At 47.9% G+C, this 16,650-nt stretch overlaps 1 protein-coding gene and 1 pseudogene across 11 annotated transcripts in view; one reads left to right on the top strand and one right to left on the bottom strand.

Annotated features, from left to right (window-relative positions):
- Positions 1–9,419: 9,419 nt before the first annotated feature.
- Positions 9,420–16,650, top strand: part of BANP (BTG3 associated nuclear protein) — a 69,641-nt gene continuing 62,410 nt past the window's right edge. For all 10 annotated transcript variants that reach the window (XM_081512003.1, XM_081512002.1, XM_081512001.1 and 7 more), the window contains exon 1: positions 9,420–9,503. The gene's annotated coding sequence lies outside the window, so the exon portion shown is untranslated. The remainder of the gene's footprint in view (positions 9,504–16,650) is intronic.
- Positions 11,555–16,075, bottom strand: LOC145514364 (large ribosomal subunit protein eL19 pseudogene; annotated as a pseudogene). The gene has a single exon (XR_014060087.1). The product of XR_014060087.1 is annotated as a large ribosomal subunit protein eL19 pseudogene (transcript).

Here is a 16,650-nt window from a genome sequence, read left to right as displayed (position 1 = left end):
AAAAACACACTGGGCAGAATGTTGAGAACACATGGATGTTTCAATATGTTTTATTCATAGTAATTTCTTTTGCTTCTGCACTGGGTTGTTTATACCACAATTTTCAGCTTGCACTTTTACTGATTTTATGGATCCTGCTGTTTCCCGATCTGCAGAGCCTGAGGGAATGCTTTGTAGTGGAAATTTCACATTTACAGGGACGTCACACCACAGTGCTGCCCTGATGGTCATCACATGTCTGGCTTCACCGCTCTACGCCTTGAGTCAAATGAAAACAATGAAGCCGGGCTGCCTGGGAGCCCAAGGGAACCAGTTCCTCCTCCACCCTTGAGACGCTCTCAAGCCTCTCTTTCTGGAAAGTGTGACTCAACAGCTGTTGGGAGAAAAGAGCCTCCCCTCTGCTGGACAGACCTCAGCATCCACATCACAGCTGGAGCTTGGGTGCTCCTTGGGTCTCTCCAGAGCCCAGGGAGACACGTGCTGGGGCAAATGTCATGATGTCTCCCCCATGCCTGGCCACATCTCCTTGGGTAACAGCACCTAAGAGTTCTCCCTAGGACACTCCCTCCCCTGCCAGCTGACTCCTCCCCCTTCCCTGGTGTATATCAGGCTTGGCCAATCAGAGGAAAAGTGGCTCACAGGTAACCGGAGCTGGCCAGTACCTGTCAGCCCTGGAAATCGCTGCAGCTGTAGGAGAGAGGCCCTGTCTGTCCCTGGGCATTATGAAACAGCTCATAGACACATTGTGAGATCCTGAATGGATCCAAGAATGGAGAGAAAATTGAGCCCCGAAATGGGAAGGGTGGGGAGGGAGAGACAGAGACAGAATGAGAGAGATACACACAGAGAAAATGACACTGCTTCAGCTGAGCAATTCCTGTTGCTATATCCTAAAGTCCATTTCCAAATTTTCAGGTATTGCATCAATAATTTCCTTTTATGAAGCTTGTTTGTTTTCTGTGTATTCCAAAGGGCCCTGCCTTACTCTCCATCTTACAGATGACGTGCCCGCAGCTGAGAGTGGTGACAGGACTAAGTCCCCTCACTAGGAAGAGGCAGAGACAGTGCTCACGTGTGTGGCCTTGAGCTCTTTATCCCTTTGGGCCCCACCACACGACTAGTCTTCACTTCCACAGGCATATACATAAGGTGCACAATCATTGCATGCAGTATGACAAGTAGACAGTCAATCATCTGTTCCAGGTTCTTACCGGGTCCAAGGAAATCTTTGGTTGGAATAAAAGGTGTGCATAGACTCTAGACCCCAGTGATGTGCTGTTGCCCAGCAGACCACCCCAAAACAGTGGCTGAAAATAACAATCATTTATTGAGCTCACACACCTGTAGTCTGGGCTGGGCTCTGTGGGAAGAGCTCTCTCTGCTCCAAGAGGCATCAGACCAGTAGTTCACCTGGGGCTGGAGGACCCACTCTCAAGATGGCACGTCCCTGTGGTTCCCAGGGGGTTACTGTCAGTTCCCCTCCACATGGACCTCTCTCAATCAGCAAGTCAGCATTTGCTCACCCAAAACAATGAGGAGTGTCATTTGGGAGGTGAAGCAGGTCCCCCAATAAGTTAAATCAAGAGTTGTACCTGGTGTGACCCAGTGATTATACTCCTAGGTATGCATCCAAGAGCTATGAAAGCGTAAAACCACACAAATGTACATCTGTGTTCATAGGGGCAGTATTCATAACAACCAGAGATAGAAATAACCCAAAGTTCCATCAGAGGATGAATGAATAAACAAAAGTGATATAAATGCAATTATTTAGCCATTAAAAGGAATGCAGCTATAGTGATCAAGACAGCATGGTATTGGCTGGAAAACAGACACATCAATCATTGGGACAGAATTGAGAGACCGGAAATAGACCCACATAACTGTGGTCAATTGATTTCTACCATGGAACAAAGCAAAGATCCTCTTTTCGACAACTGGTGCTAACACAACCAGACACATGTCCACATGCAAAAAAGTCAGTCTACACACAGACCTCACACCCTTCACAGAAAGTAACTCAAAATGGATCACAAAAGGTGGAGTGGGAGGGTTGGGGGGGAGGTTCAAGAGGGAGGGGATATATGTATACTCGTAGCTGATTCATGTTGTATGGCAGAAACCAACACAACATTGTAAAGTAATTATCATCCAATTAAAAATATATTTAAAAAATAGATCACAGATCTAAACGCAAATTCAAAGCTATAAAATTCCTAGAAGGTAACATGGGAGAAAATCTAGATGACCTTGGACTTGATGATGACTTTTTAGGTACAATATCCATGAAAGAAATAATCAATAAGTTGGACTTCAACGGTCATGAGTTTGAGCAAACTCCGGAAGTTGGTGAAGGACAGGGAAGCCTGGGTGCTGCAGTCTGCCGGGTTGCAGAGAGTCGGACATGACTGAACGACTGAACAACCACCACAGAATGCAAAATGGTGCAGCCACTTTGGAAGACGATTTGGTGATTTTTTACAAAACTAACCATCCTATTCTCATATGAGCTACCAATTGCTCCCCTTCGTATTTACTCATAGGAGCTGAAAACTTATGGGTGTTTATAGCAGCTTTATTCATAATTGCTAAAACTTGGGCACAACTAAGATGTCCTTCAGTGGGTGAAAGGATGAATACACTGTGGAACATCCAGGCAGTGGAATACTATGTAGTGTTAAAAAGAAATGTTTGTCAAGTCATGAAAAGACGTGGAGGAAATTTAAGTGTGTTTTACTAAGTGACAGAAGCCAATCCAAGAAGGCTATAGGCTGATTCTAACCATATGCTGTTATGGAAAAGACAAAGCTATGGAGAAAGTGACAAGATGAGTGGTTGTCAGGGGTTGTGGGGAGGAAGAGAGAACAGGTGGAGCACAGGGGATTTTTAGGGCAGTAAAACTACTCTATATGAGACTATAAAGGGGGATACACATCAGTCCAGATCCATAGATTGTAGGATACCAACAGTAAGTCCTGATGTAGACTCGGGACTCCGGGCGGTGATGGCATTGTCTATGCAGGGTCATCGACTGTGACAAATGCACCACTCTGGCTCCAGAAGGAATGCTGATCAGGGAGAGGCTGGGGACGTGGCAAAGAGTATATGGGAAATCTGTATTTTTCTGTTCAATTCTGCTGTGAACTGAAAACTTCCCTAAAAAATAAAGTTTAGTAATTAAAAAAAAGGAGCGATGCATTGACACATGCTACAACAAGGATGAAGCTTGAAAACATTATGCTAAATGGAAGAAGCCAGTCACAAAAGGCCACACATGTATGACGCCGTTTATATGAAACGTCCAGACAGACAGCTGCCAGGAGCTGGGGGAGGAGGGGGGAGGGGGGAAGGAGGGGAGGAGGGGAAAGGTGATGAAAACATTCGGGAACCAGTCAGTGACGGTTGCACACCACTGTGAGTGCACTTGGTGCCACTGGGTTGTACACCTATGAATGGTTAAAGGTTAATTTTACGTTAAGCAAATTTTTACCGATGATACTTCCTTAAATTTCTTCATGGCTCAGAACACGCGGCAGTTGCCGGTCCTGGGTTGGGTGAAATTCCCCACCAGGTGGGGGTGGAGCTACAGGGCATGCTGGGTCCTGCTCCTTCCCACTCCCCTGGACCGTCTCTGAGCTCTGTTCCCAGGACCCCAGTTCACCCCAAACCAGGTCTCTTCCAGGTGTCTGGGGAGGGAGAGGAACTACAGAAGGGGCCCCAGGGTGGCACTGCCCCGGGCAGGCTCCAGGAACAGCACGGCCGTCCATCAAGTCTCACATCTGCAGGTCCGGATGGCAATGAGCGCCTCAACCCCCTACCCCCGCCTGCCCGAGGGTCAGACCCGTGCTTGTGTCCTGTTGAATCACCCCTTGGAATCTTCTGATTCTGTCCCCCCTGCTTCTCCACCACCATTGTGACCACCCTAGTCCAAGTCTCCATCGTCTCTTACCTGGACCCCTGCCACAGCCTCCACTGCTCTCCCCAAGTCCACTCAGGACCCCTCCTCCCCACCCCCAACTCATTTTCCAACACTCTAGCCAGAGCGAGTTTTGAAAATGCAAATCTCATCATACCCACCCTTGTCCCAAAACCTTGCAAAGGCTTTGAGTTATCTTAGGACAAAGACAAAACTTGTCCCTTGGCAAGTTTTGACAGGGACCTCCACATCCCACATCCTAAGTAACTTTCCTGCCACAAGCTTCCTCCTCGAAGTAATAGCACTGCCACGCAAGGGTTAAGAGTGTTGGTTAACCTCTCTGAAATTCACATCTTGCACAATGAAAAGGGATTATAATCATGTGCAAGGTAACTCAACACACTGTAATATGCCTGTTTCCTGAGACAGACCCTCCGCTAAACCCTTGACAAACTCCGCTCCCTTGAATCCTCCCAACGTGCCTGTGAGCTGTGGGTTTGAAACACCATTTCCCAGAGGAGGCGAGGACTCCAAGCCCAGGTCGAGCCTGCTCCCACAGGCCTGCTCTGTGGAGTTTATACTCGCGTCTAGGCTTTTCCTGGTGACTGAGGGCTTCTTAAATAACTTACTTTTCTCCCTAATGGGTGCATCGTCAGGAACAGGATGCTTCTAAGGATTCCAGAGTGTGCCTGAAGCGGGCCCTGCACGGTTTCATTTGCAAACGCCTGGCACATGTGCATCCACATGGGCCCCCATCTCTGGGGCCATCCGGGCCAGCGTGCACCTCCCTCTCTTTCCATAAAACTCCCACCTATGTGTCTTCAGCTAGTTAATTCTGGGAACTTGGATTGGTTTCTTTCTATTTTATCTATTTATTTTTTTTCGGCCGAGAGACTTGTGGGATCTTAGTTTCCCAAACAGGGATTGAACCCTGATTCTTGGCAGTGAAAGTTCAGAGTCCTAACCACTGGGCGGCCGGGGGATTCCTGGATCGGATTCTAGTAAGGCTTGATGGCAAGAAGGGTCCCCTGTGGTAGGGAAGTGAATTTTGTTGGTAGGCAGTGGTCATCACTGATTTCTAGCTGTTTGATTTTTTTTAAAACCATGGTGAATCAGGTAGGTGTCAATACTGCACACCTTCGTCTGTCTCAGTTCCTGGACAGCAAGTGAAAATGAAAGGGAAAGTAGCTCAGCTCTGTCTGACTCTTTGCGACCCCAAGGACCATACAGTCCATGGAATTCTCCAGGCCGGAATACTGGAGTGGGTAGCCTTTTCCTTCTCCAGGGGATCTTCCCAACCCAGGGACCGAACCCAGGTCTCCCACATTGCAAGTGGATTCTTTACCAGCTGAGGCACAAGGGAAGCCCAAGAATACTGGAGTGGATAGCCTATCCCTTCTCCAGGGAATCTTCCTGATCCAGGAATCGAACCAGTGTCTCCTGCATTGCAGGCAGATTCTTTACCAACTGAGCTATCAGGCAAGCCCAAATATAAGTAAATAAAACAGTAACATCAAAAACAGAAAACAGAAGTCAAGCACTCCAGCCTAAGGACAATTACTGTTTTGCTCCACTTCAAAGTGACTCAGGATGACTGAGCAGTGGCCTGGAAAAGAAGGAGCAGGCAAGCCCACACCTGAAAGGGGGCTGCAGACGAGGACTTGGTGATATTTTGAAATAGTGTGAAAAATATCACCTTACATTCATCTGCTTTCTAGTCAGATATGCATGTATCCTTGCAAGAATTTTAGAGTTAAGTGGTCAGACTGGTTGTGACTGAGGAAGAATTGGGGACAGAAAGCATGGCTCTCTCAGGATTTTTGTGGTTGGCTTCAGAAACCCTTTCCCCACTGTGAGCAGACTCTGGATCCAGATTCAAGTGCTCTGGATTCAGGACCCCACTTTCATCTTTTCCCAGCTCTGTAACCTTGCAGAGCAACTTTCCAATCTCTTTGGACTCTTCCTCACCTCTGAATAGGACAGTTCTCATTTCAATACCACGATCTTCCCTGCTCTAACCTTCTTTGGAATTTCTTGAGGGCACTTTTCCTGCAGAGGAATCTGGTGACCAGTCTCCGAAGACCCCTGAGGGCTAATTCTGGAAGAGCCCCAACAAGGTTGCCCAAGGCCCCACAGCTGGTTACTCCCTTGAGTAGCGTTTTATTTTTGGCAAAAGAGAGGTGGGCAGGAAACTCACAGTAAATCGTTTGTTTTCTGAAAGAAAATAGCTCCACCATTTCATGTTTGGAGGATCCAAGGAATTTTAGCTCGTTGTAAACAACTCAGGAAATAGAGGCAAGTGTAAAGAAGAAAATGAAAAGCAGAGGTATTCCCAGCAATACCAGTAAGCAGGAATAACATTCCTGAGAATTGTCTATAGTTTGGGACTGTTTTTCCTATAGTACCCACAAACATGCTTTTATGCTCTTTAAATACAATACAATCATATTTATATTGTGTTTATATTCATATATAAATAACATTACATTATTACATATGCACATTCTATACACAATACATTGTTGTTCAGTGGCTCAGTCCTGTCCGACTCTTTGCAACCTCATGGACTGCAGCACGCCAGGCCTCCCTGTCCATCACCATCTCTCAGAGCTTGCTGAAACTCATGCCCATCAAGTCCGTGATGCCATTCAACCATCTCGTTCTTGTCGTCCCCTTCTCTTCCTGCCTTCAATCTTTCCCAGGATCAGGGTCTTTTCCAATGACTCAGGACTTTGCATCAGATGGCCAAAGTATTGGAGCTTCAGCTTCAATGTCAGTCCTTCCAATGAATATTCAGGATTGATTTCATTTAGGATTGACTGGCTTGATCTCCTTGCAGTCCAAGGGACTCTCAAGAGTCTTCTCCAACACCAAAGTTCAAAAGCATCAATTCTTCAGTGCTCAGTCTTCTTTATGTCTAACTCTCACATCCATACATGACTACTGGAAAAACCATAGCTTTGACTATATGGACCTTTGTTGGCAAAGTAATGTCTCTGCTTGTCAATATGCCATCTAGGTTTGCCATAGCTTTTCTTTCAAGGAGCAAGTGTCTTTCAATGTCATGGCTACAATCACCACCTACAGTGATTTTGGAGCCGAAGAAAATAAAATCTGTCACTGTTTCCATTATTTCCCCATCTATTTGCCATGAAGTGATGGGACTGGATCATCGAAAAAGCAAGAGAGTTCCAGAAAAACATCTATTTCTGCTTTATTGACTATGCCAAAGCCTTTGACTGTGTGGATCACAATAAACTGGGGAAAATTCTGAAAGAGATGGGAATACCAGACCATTTGACCTGTCTCTTGAGAAACCTGTATGCAGATCAGGAAGCAACAGTTAGAACTGGACATGGAACAACAGACTGGTTCCAAATAGGAAAAGGAGTATGTCAAGGCTGTATATTGTCACCCTGCTTATTTAACTTATATGCAGAGTACATCATGAGAAACGCTGGGCTGGAAGAAACACAAGCTGGAATCAAGATTGCCGGGAGAAATATCAATAACCTCAGATATGCGGATGACACCACCCTTATGGCAGAAAGTGAAGAAGAACTAAAGAGCCTCTTGATGAAGGTGAAAGAGGAGAGTGAAAAAGTTGGCTTAAAGCTCAACGTTCAGAAAACTAAGATCATGGCATCTGGTCCCATCACTCCATGGGAAATAGATGGGGAAACAGTGGAAACAGTGTCAGACTTTATTTTTTTGGGCTCCAGAATCACTGCTGATGGTGATTGCAGCCATGAAATTAAAAGACGCTTACTCCTTGGAAGGAAGGTTATGGCCAACCTAGATAGCATATTGAAAAGCAGAGACATTACTTTGCCAACAAAAGTCTGTCTAGTCAAGGCTATGGTTTTTCCAGTGGTCATGTATGGATGTGAGAGTTGGACGGTGAAGAAAGCTGAGCGCCGAAGAATTGATGCTTTTGAACTGTGGTGTTGGAGAAGACTCTTGAGAGTCCCTTGGACTGCAAGGAGATCCAATCAATCCATCCTAAAGGAGATCAATCCTGGGTGTTCATTGGAAGGACTGATGTTGAAGCTGAAACTCCAATACTTTGGCCACCTCATGCGAACAGTTGACTCATTGGAAAAGACCCTAATGCTGGGTAGGATTGGGGGCGGGAGGAGAAGGGGACGACAGAGGATGAGATGGTTGGATGGCATCACTGACTCGATGGACATGGGTTTGGGTAGACTCCGGGAGTTGGTGATGGACAGAGAGGCCTGGCATGCTGCAGTTCATGGGGTCGCAAAGAGTCGGACACGACTGAGCGACTGAACTGAACTGAACTGATGGGACTGGAGGACATGATCATTTTTTGAATGTTGAGTTTTAAGCCAGCTTTTTCACTCTCCTCTTTCACTTTCATCAAGAGGCTCTTTAGTTCCTCTTTGCTTTCTGACATAAGGGTAGTGTCACCTACACACCTGAAGTTATTGATATTTCTCCCAGCAATCTTGATTCCAGCTTGTGCTTCACCCAGCCCAGCATTTTTGGATGATGTACTCTGCATGTAAGTTAAATAAGAAGGGTAACAATATACAGGATTGACCGCACTCCTTTCCCAATTTGGAGCCAGTCCCATTGTTCCATGTCCTGTTCTAACTGTTGCTTCTTGATCTGCATATAGGTTTCTCAGGAGGCAGGTAAGGTGGTCTGGTATTCCCATCTCTTTAATAAGACTTTTCCACAGTTTGTTGTGATCCACACAGTCAAAAATTTTAGCATAGACAATGAAGGAGAAGTAGATGTTCTTCTGGAATTCTCTTGATTTTTCTATGATCCAACGGATGTTGGCAATTTGGTTCCTCTGCCTTTTCTAAGGATACATAACAAACATCACAATACATAACAAACATCAATTACATATAAAACATATATCACATATAATTAATATATTTTCTCCAGGAGCGTGTCTTCGAGCCTGTGACGACCCTGGGATCCCCTGAGCTCTCCTGCTACTCAGGGGAACCCCGCTGCAGCAGTGGCCAGAGCCGCGCCCGGCGAAGCGGACTTGTACAACTCAACTACAAGTCCCAGCATTCCACGCGCTGGCACGGGTCGGGGCGGATGGGACCACAAGTACCAGCAGGCTTCGCGCAGACGCAGGAACCACGAGTCCCAGAATGCACTGCTAGAGGCTTGCGCAGGGCCCTCCGGGACATGTAGTCGTCTATGGTGCTAATTCCTAGTCATTACGCCTCAAAGAAAATGCAAATTTCTCGAACGGTCCACCAACACGACTTTTCAGGGGCTAGTGAGAAGCCTGACGCATGACAGAGAAGTAAGAAGTTTGGGGACCAATCTGTGGCGCGGATGCAGGACGCGTGCGCATGCCCGGCGGTCATCGGCAACAGCCCAGCGCGCGCAGGAGACTCCCGAGCGGCAGGCCTCACTTCCGCGCCCCGCTCCGCCCCCGGCGCCCCCTCCCGAGGAGCCTGCGCAGATGGTGCAGGGCGGAGAGCCGCGGGGAGGGACTCGCGGCGCCTGCGCAGAGCGGCGGCTTCTCTCGCGAGGACGGACGCCATTATCGCATCTCCCCGACAAACACCACGAGAATTCCGCAGCCCACACGGTAATTGCAGCTCCCGCAGCCGGTCGCGTCTCCACCTCCCCCTTCCCGCGGGGCGAGAGCGAGAGCGAGATCTCCCCTCCTCCCTCCTCCCTGCGCCCTCCTCCGGCCGCGGCGCCCGCGCCGCCGCCCCCGCCCCCCCGACGCGGCGACCGGCCCCAACGGCCCGCCGTCCTGTGCGCCCCCACCTCAGCCCTGTCAAGCCGCTGGCCCGCCGCGCCTCAGCGCACCCGCACCCGGCTCCGGCCGCCCATCCCCCGGCCCGCCGCCCCCGCCGTCGCGGTGCGCGGGGTCCGGCACGGCGCGGGCCTCCCTTCCGGGACCAGGCCCGCAAGAGCAGCGTCCGGCTGCGGGCGGGCGGGGTGGGGTCGTGCTGCTGCTGCGGTGTAGCCGCTCCGGGTCTTGACGCCACGGGTCGGGCAGGCGGCGAGGCGGCCCCCCCGACGGACCCGGGAGGCCGGAGGCCGCGGACGCCGGGACAGCGGCTGCGGGCGGAACTGCGGGAGGCGGCAGATCGCTCTGGGCGGGCAGCGGGCCTGGGCGAGGGGCGGCCCTGGGGGCCCCTGCCCGGTGCTCGGAATCCCCGAGCCGCCGGTAACGTTAGCTCCGTGTGTTTTAGCTCCTTTCCCCCACTTTGTCTGGCAATTAAAATAAGCGTGTGCTCCTGGGACGGCGGGTCCTGTCATGACGGCTCCAGTTTTGAGAAAGCTGGTGCCGGGTGTGGGTCCAGTGCTGCGGCCGGTCCCGCCAGCGTTTCCAGCGCTTCTCATCGCGGCGGTCCGGTCGGGTGGACAGGGAGGTGGCTGGGACACACGGCTAGGTTTGAACGCGATCTGTCCCAAGTCCATGTTCTGAAAAAATTGCACACGTTTGATACTTTAATAAAGTAATGCCGCAAAGTGTCAACGGAAAACGAAAACAACAGCCCCCGCCCCACCTCCCAGTTCCACTCCTCCAAGACTTTATCTTTTTGCTGTTTCTTGAGGAAGTTCTTCGTAGATATAAATAATAAGCTGGCACTTGATTTGTTTTATACATTCCTGACTTGCTGTTAACAGATAGGATGACTTATTTTTCATATCGTATCTCACCTCTATCCCCTGAGCTCACTATGTTCAGTTCAGATTGTTTATAACTAAGCAGATATTACTACAGCCAGGTAGTCTTATTTCCCCTGTTATACGGGTTTTTGCTTTTTTTCTGTTGTTTGTGATGGCCTTTCTTTTTCTTTGCACTTTCTGTTTCTGTTGACTCTTTACCTTTTATTTTTTTTTTACTGCTCCCTGAGGCATGTGGGATCTTGGTTCTCTGGGGATTGAACCTGTCCCCTCGCCAGTGGAAGCATGGAGTCTCAACCACTGGACTGCTAGGGAAGTCCCACTTTACCTTGTCTTAGATTCTGAAGGATGGCACTAAATTTCTCTTACCATCCCCCTCCCCAGCCTTGTCGTGTCCTTTTTCTAATCTGGATTGTTTACTCCTTAGACCAGCCCCGGTAACATCCTGACATTTTCTTTTACTATACAACTGAGTTTGTTCAGGTCTCATGTTTTAATCTTGACTTCATTTTGATGAGAACCTACTGCCAAGTAGCCTTATTCCTTTTGGATAACTCTTCAGGATCCTCTTTGGTGTTAAGACATTTCTGGAATTCCCCAAAAATGTGGAGTCCTACTCTGAAAAATGTGGAGTCCTTTCTGACTCTGGGGACTTATCCTTCAGCTCTGGAATTTGAAATTCTCTTGTGTCATTTGAGAATGTCTTCTGCTCTGCTTTTGATGGTGGTTTAGTCGCTAAGTTGTGTCCGACTCGTGTGACCCCATGAACTGTAGCCTGCCAGGCTCCTCTGTCCGTGGGACTCTCCAGGCAAGAATACTGGAGTAGGTTGCTATTTCCTTCTCCAGCTCTGCTTTTACTTTCCTGTTTTAGGAGTTTCTGTTAGTTTGATGATGGACATCTTGTTTTTTTTTTTTAAAGGCTTGTGTTTTTTATTGAATGAGTGATCTATGCAGTTGCCGAGGCCACTATGTACAGAGAAGAGGGGAGAACTTTTATTACTTGGTCTCTTCCTCCTTGGACAGAGTCTTGATGATTTCCTCCTTCTTGGCCTGGAGCTGCTCTTCATGGCACTTGTCTGCTTCCTTAGTCTTAGACCTGCGGGCCTCAGCCTGGTCCGCCAGAAGCTTCTTGCGAGCCTTGTCTGCCTTCAGCTTGTGGATATGTTCCATGAGAATCCGCTTGTTTTTGAACACGTTACCCTTCACCTTCAGGTACAGGCTGTGATACATGTGGCGGTCAATATTCTTAGATTCACGGTATCGTCTGAGCAGCTGGTGCAGAATTCTCATCCTCCTCATCCAGGTTACCTTCTTGGGCATTCGAGCATTGGCAGTACCCTTTCGCTTACCTATACCCATATGCCTGCCCTTCCGTTGAGCCAAGGTGTTTTTCTGGCATCGAGCCTGGGAGTGGACAGTCACAGGCTTCTGGATGATCAGCCCATCTTCAATCAGCTTTTGGATCTGCTGGCGGGAGTTGGCATTGGCGATTTCATGAGTCTCATTGGGGTCCAACCAGACCTTCTTTTTGCCACAGCGAAGGACACTGGAGGCAAGCCTCTTCTGAAGCCTGAGCATATTCATGGCCATGGCCGCAGTGGCGAAAGGCCATGATGGACATCTTGGATTAACCCTCTGAATCTTCTGTCTTTATCCTCTTTCTGTGTCATCTTATTCTTGTTTCTGGGATAGAAACATTTATCCTCCAGTAGTACTTAAAATTTTTTTATTTCCACAATCAAAGTTGAGTTTCTAAGGATTTATTCTGTTCCTTTTTCATAATAATGTATTGTTTGATGAGTGCATTATCTCTTTGAGGATACTAGTAAGGATTTTTTTAGTTCTCTTTTGTTCTCTGATTTCTCGTGTCCTATTGTGTCACTGTTGTTTTCCTCTTTTTAAAAAGGCTGCCTTTTTGCTTTGTGTGGCAAGTACTCTTCAAATACTGGTAATTATTATCATCTAAGGCCAGAGGAAGCAGGCAGAGAACTCGTGAGTTTGGGGGGTTGATTTTTTTTGTCGCATCCACGTGGCGGCTTATGGAATTTTTTTCCTCAACCAGGGATTGAACCTGGGCCAACAGCAGTGAAAGCGTGGTGTCCTGATCTCTGGACCACCAGGGAATTCCCCTGTGGGACTAATTTTGAAAATGTGCAGGTTTCCCGTTGGGTTTTGGGGAACTTTTTGTTGTGCTGGGACCTCAAATGCCAGAAGGCAGATTTTCTCTGGGCCTCTCAGCTTAAGGAAGATGCCTTTGATTGGGGGCTCCTCCACTTGGTCTAGGGAGGGCCCTCATACAGCTCTTTGTACAGGGACCTGACTTCCATGTGGAGGCAGAGCCCTCACCCTCTCCTGGTTTGGAGTCTTAGCCATTATAGGCTTAGAGGCCTCCTTTATTGTATCCACTCCTGTGTGCTCCAATTACTGTTTCCTCTTCCCCCATTAATCTTCTGGTCTGCCAGAAATTTGCAGGATCTCTTGCACATCTTATATTCTTTATTGTGGAGATACTAAAAGTCACTTTAATGGGATGAGCAGAGTTCACCTCTGTGGCCAGTCGCTCTGTGTGAGTAGGTATTCCAGCATCCCTTCTCATTACCCTGCTCTCCTGGCTCCCATTGACTGTGGTAATGAATGCCCAGCAGCAGTGGGGTGACTGGCCAAATCTCGGTCCCCATGGCTGCCTCCACGTTGCACTTGTGGGCAGATGGTATGCGCTCCCACTGGATTTTCTCCTGGCTCCAGAGCCGTGGAGGGGTGCCAGGCTTAGCTGGGGAATGCCAACCATAGACAGTGTTAGAGCAGAGATTGTGGATTTAGCCTCTGCAGGGGGCTTGTCTTGTATCACTGGGCCAGAGTTTAAGGATTGCCTCTAGGCAAGGAGAAGGCAATGGCACCCCACTCCAATACTCTTGCCTGGAAAATCCCATGGACAGAGGAGCCTGGTAGGCTGCAGTCCGTGGGGTCGCTAGGAGTCGGACACGACTGAGCGACTTCACTTTCACTTTTCACTTTTATGCATTGGAGAAGGAAATGGCAACCCACTCCAGTATTCTTGCCTGGAGAATCCCAGGGACGGGGGAGCCTGGTGGGCTGCCGTCTATGGGGTCGCACAGAGTCGGACACGACTGAAGCGACTTAGCAGCTAGGCAAGCAGTGATTACTGTGCTCAAAGTGTAACCTTGATGCATTTTAGTTGATTGTTCTTCGAAAGCTGTGAATAGTGAAATACACCAGTTGTGTTTGCCAGGGCCTTGCTAGTGGAGGCATCGCCATCGCTGGGCATTTGTGAGAAACAGACTCTCAAGCCCTGTCCAGACGTATGGAATCAGGATCTGCAGCTTTATAAACTTTTCCTTTTGAAGGAACTTTAGACTTACAGAAGTCACAAGAATAGTTCAGGAGCTTGCCTGTGCCCTTTACCCACTTCCCTTAACTTTGACACCTTACATTATCAGATATCCTCATGAAAATCAGAAACTTAACATTGTTGGAGTACTGTTAGCTGAAACGTGGACCTTGCTGAACTTCATCAGTTTTCTACTAATGTCCTTTTTCTGTTTCAGGATCTAATCCAGGACCTCACTCTGCATTTAGTTGTCATGTCTCCTTTAGTCTCTTCCAATTTGGGATGTTTACACATCTCTCCCAAAATGTTTATGAATTACAAAGGAAGAATTACAACCTCACACTGGAAAAACTTGGCATCTCCAGTAATAAGACATAATGATACCACGTTCCCTAATGATATGCATTGAGACAGAAACGCATACATGAAGTCTAATCATGAGAAAACCCAAATTGAGGCACATGCTCCAGAATCTTGACTAGTGTGCCTCAGAAACACTCCAGGTGTGGAAAGATAGCGAAAGATTCAGAATTTGCAGTTTAAAAGATTGTCAGGTATAGTACATGCACTTGCTGAAGAAATACTTCCTGTGCTAGATGGTCCACAAGGAGCTAAGAGAAGACTCAACCAGCCTTGTTTGGTGGGTGGTAAATGGGTCTGCCTGGCGCAGGCTCTAGGTGAGTCTGTGTAAGCAGCTCATTGATAACACCCTTATAGCTTACTAGCCTTAGTTTTTCCTTACTACCTCATCTACACTATAAATTCTGAAGACTTTAGCTGTATGGTTAAATACATGATATCATAATGCCAGACTGACTTTAAAATGTCCTTGTGACTTTACCACTTTAACTATTTAAATCTGGAAAAAAGAAGCAATTTCTCATTTTGAAGAAAGGACTTCTGTGGGTAATGTGTATTAAGGTTCTTATTGAGGATGTCTTAGAAAAATGTGTAAAAAGCCCTCCCTTTCCAAGAGGAGGATAAAGATCATTATTGTGTTCTCTGACTTCATATATTTGATGGTCAGAAAAACAAAAGCACATAGTGAATTGTTCACTGGGGGTGCCCTGAACTATTCTGAAATGTTCATTGACATTCTAAGGAATTTGACAGCAGCTGTTGGGTCCTGTGGTTGCAAGTTGCTCTTAAAAAGTGACATGTGCTACTTATTCGGGGATAAGAACCTGGAGCTCACTTAACTGCTCAGAAGAATAGACTCCTAGCATCAACCCTCCTTTCAGAGTACTTTGAAGAATTCTCAGCCCTTTGGTTTCTCACTTTTATGTCGTTTGTGAAACCAGTTTAAAGTGAGAGCTTTAGCTAATCATCTCATCTTATGCCATCTGCCTTGCCGTCAGCTCTGTCTGTGCCTGGCCTACCTCCTGGGAAGACGGGGCTGTCTTCAGATCTAGAGGGCATGCTCTTGACCTCGTCTCATCCTCCACCCCACCCCCGCCCCAGCCAAGCATCCTTTCACCATAATAGTATGTCTTCCCAAGTATGTCTAAGAGGAGGCTGAGCTTGGGGTGACCACCCAGAGCCAGCCCCAGCTTGAAACGTGGATGCTTTTGAATTAAGCTGTGATGGAAACCTTAACTTCCCAAGCAGAGAGCACACCCGAAGCATTGTGGAAGTTACCTGAAATGATTCCTTTTTTGAATTAAATTCTTGGTGTCTTTCACATCTACTCATTGTCAGGGACTATCCAATTTGATTAAATGTTTTGGACCACCTGCCTTCATGGTGGGGTGAACAGTAAGATGGCCTTGTCTTTATAGTGACCCTCATACTGCAGTGGGGGGATGGTGATGGTGCTGACCACTGCCCTAGACAAGTGACCCATAAGGTTGGATTGCTGACAATACATAGATGGTGGAAGAATGAAATCCATCAGAAAAGGCCAGAGAAGGTGAAGAGATGAGAACAGGTGGAGAGGTGAGGGGAGTGTCTGTGGAAGATGACTACCCTTTCTTTGCCCTGAGTCCTTCTGTGTTAGCGTTTAGAGTAGTTGAGTGTGGGGAATGCTCTGAAAGAGTGAGTGGGCAGGAAGAGCTTGGGTAGGAGGGGCGGATGAGGGTGGAGTGTCAAGAAGCTGGGACTGTGCTGAGTGGCTTGGGGCAGAGCCCTGTACCGACAAACCTTTTGTAATAAAGATTTACATCGTGTGCTGCAAAGAATGCCGCTTCTGGTCTCTAGTGATTTTTCTTTCTTTTCATGATGGAAAGTCATCAAATAACTTGACGCAGAATTACACCTTTCTAAGGTAGCAGTGGGTTTGGATAAGCTGGCAGGGAAAACTTGGTGCTGGCATTTCCTTGTTGGTGTGAACTGTGTGTCCCTTGAGTGTGGCAAGAGCCCCGGGCACCTTGATCTTCCTGGATGGAGCGGGGAGGACTCAGGCTGGGTGCCAGCTGTCACCACCAAGTGTACCCTGTAGTGTTGGCAGGTGGACTGCAGGACAGGACTGCCTGCTGCTACACTGTCCTCCTGGAAACGCTCATGGCTGGAGCCAGGGTGGACCTCAGGATCAGGTGCTGTGTCAAGCTGCCTTCTCTGCTGGGATTTTCTGCAGACACGCCACGTAATTCACGACCTCTCCAAACCCCAACCCCCACCCCCCACCCCATTTTGACCAAATCTGTCCCAGAAGGCTAGGCGTCCTGTTCACGAGCGAAGAGGTGAAAACACAGTTTGTAGTGATGTGGCCTTCTGGTTTTGAAATGAAACACTTGATGGATTTTTT

This window comes from Giraffa tippelskirchi, chromosome 7, assembly GCF_054371585.1.
Source record: "Giraffa tippelskirchi isolate mGirTip1 chromosome 7, T2T-mGirTip1v1.2.pri, whole genome shotgun sequence".
NCBI lineage: Eukaryota > Metazoa > Chordata > Mammalia > Artiodactyla > Giraffidae > Giraffa > Giraffa tippelskirchi.
This window is presented reverse-complemented; position numbering and strand designations above follow the sequence as displayed.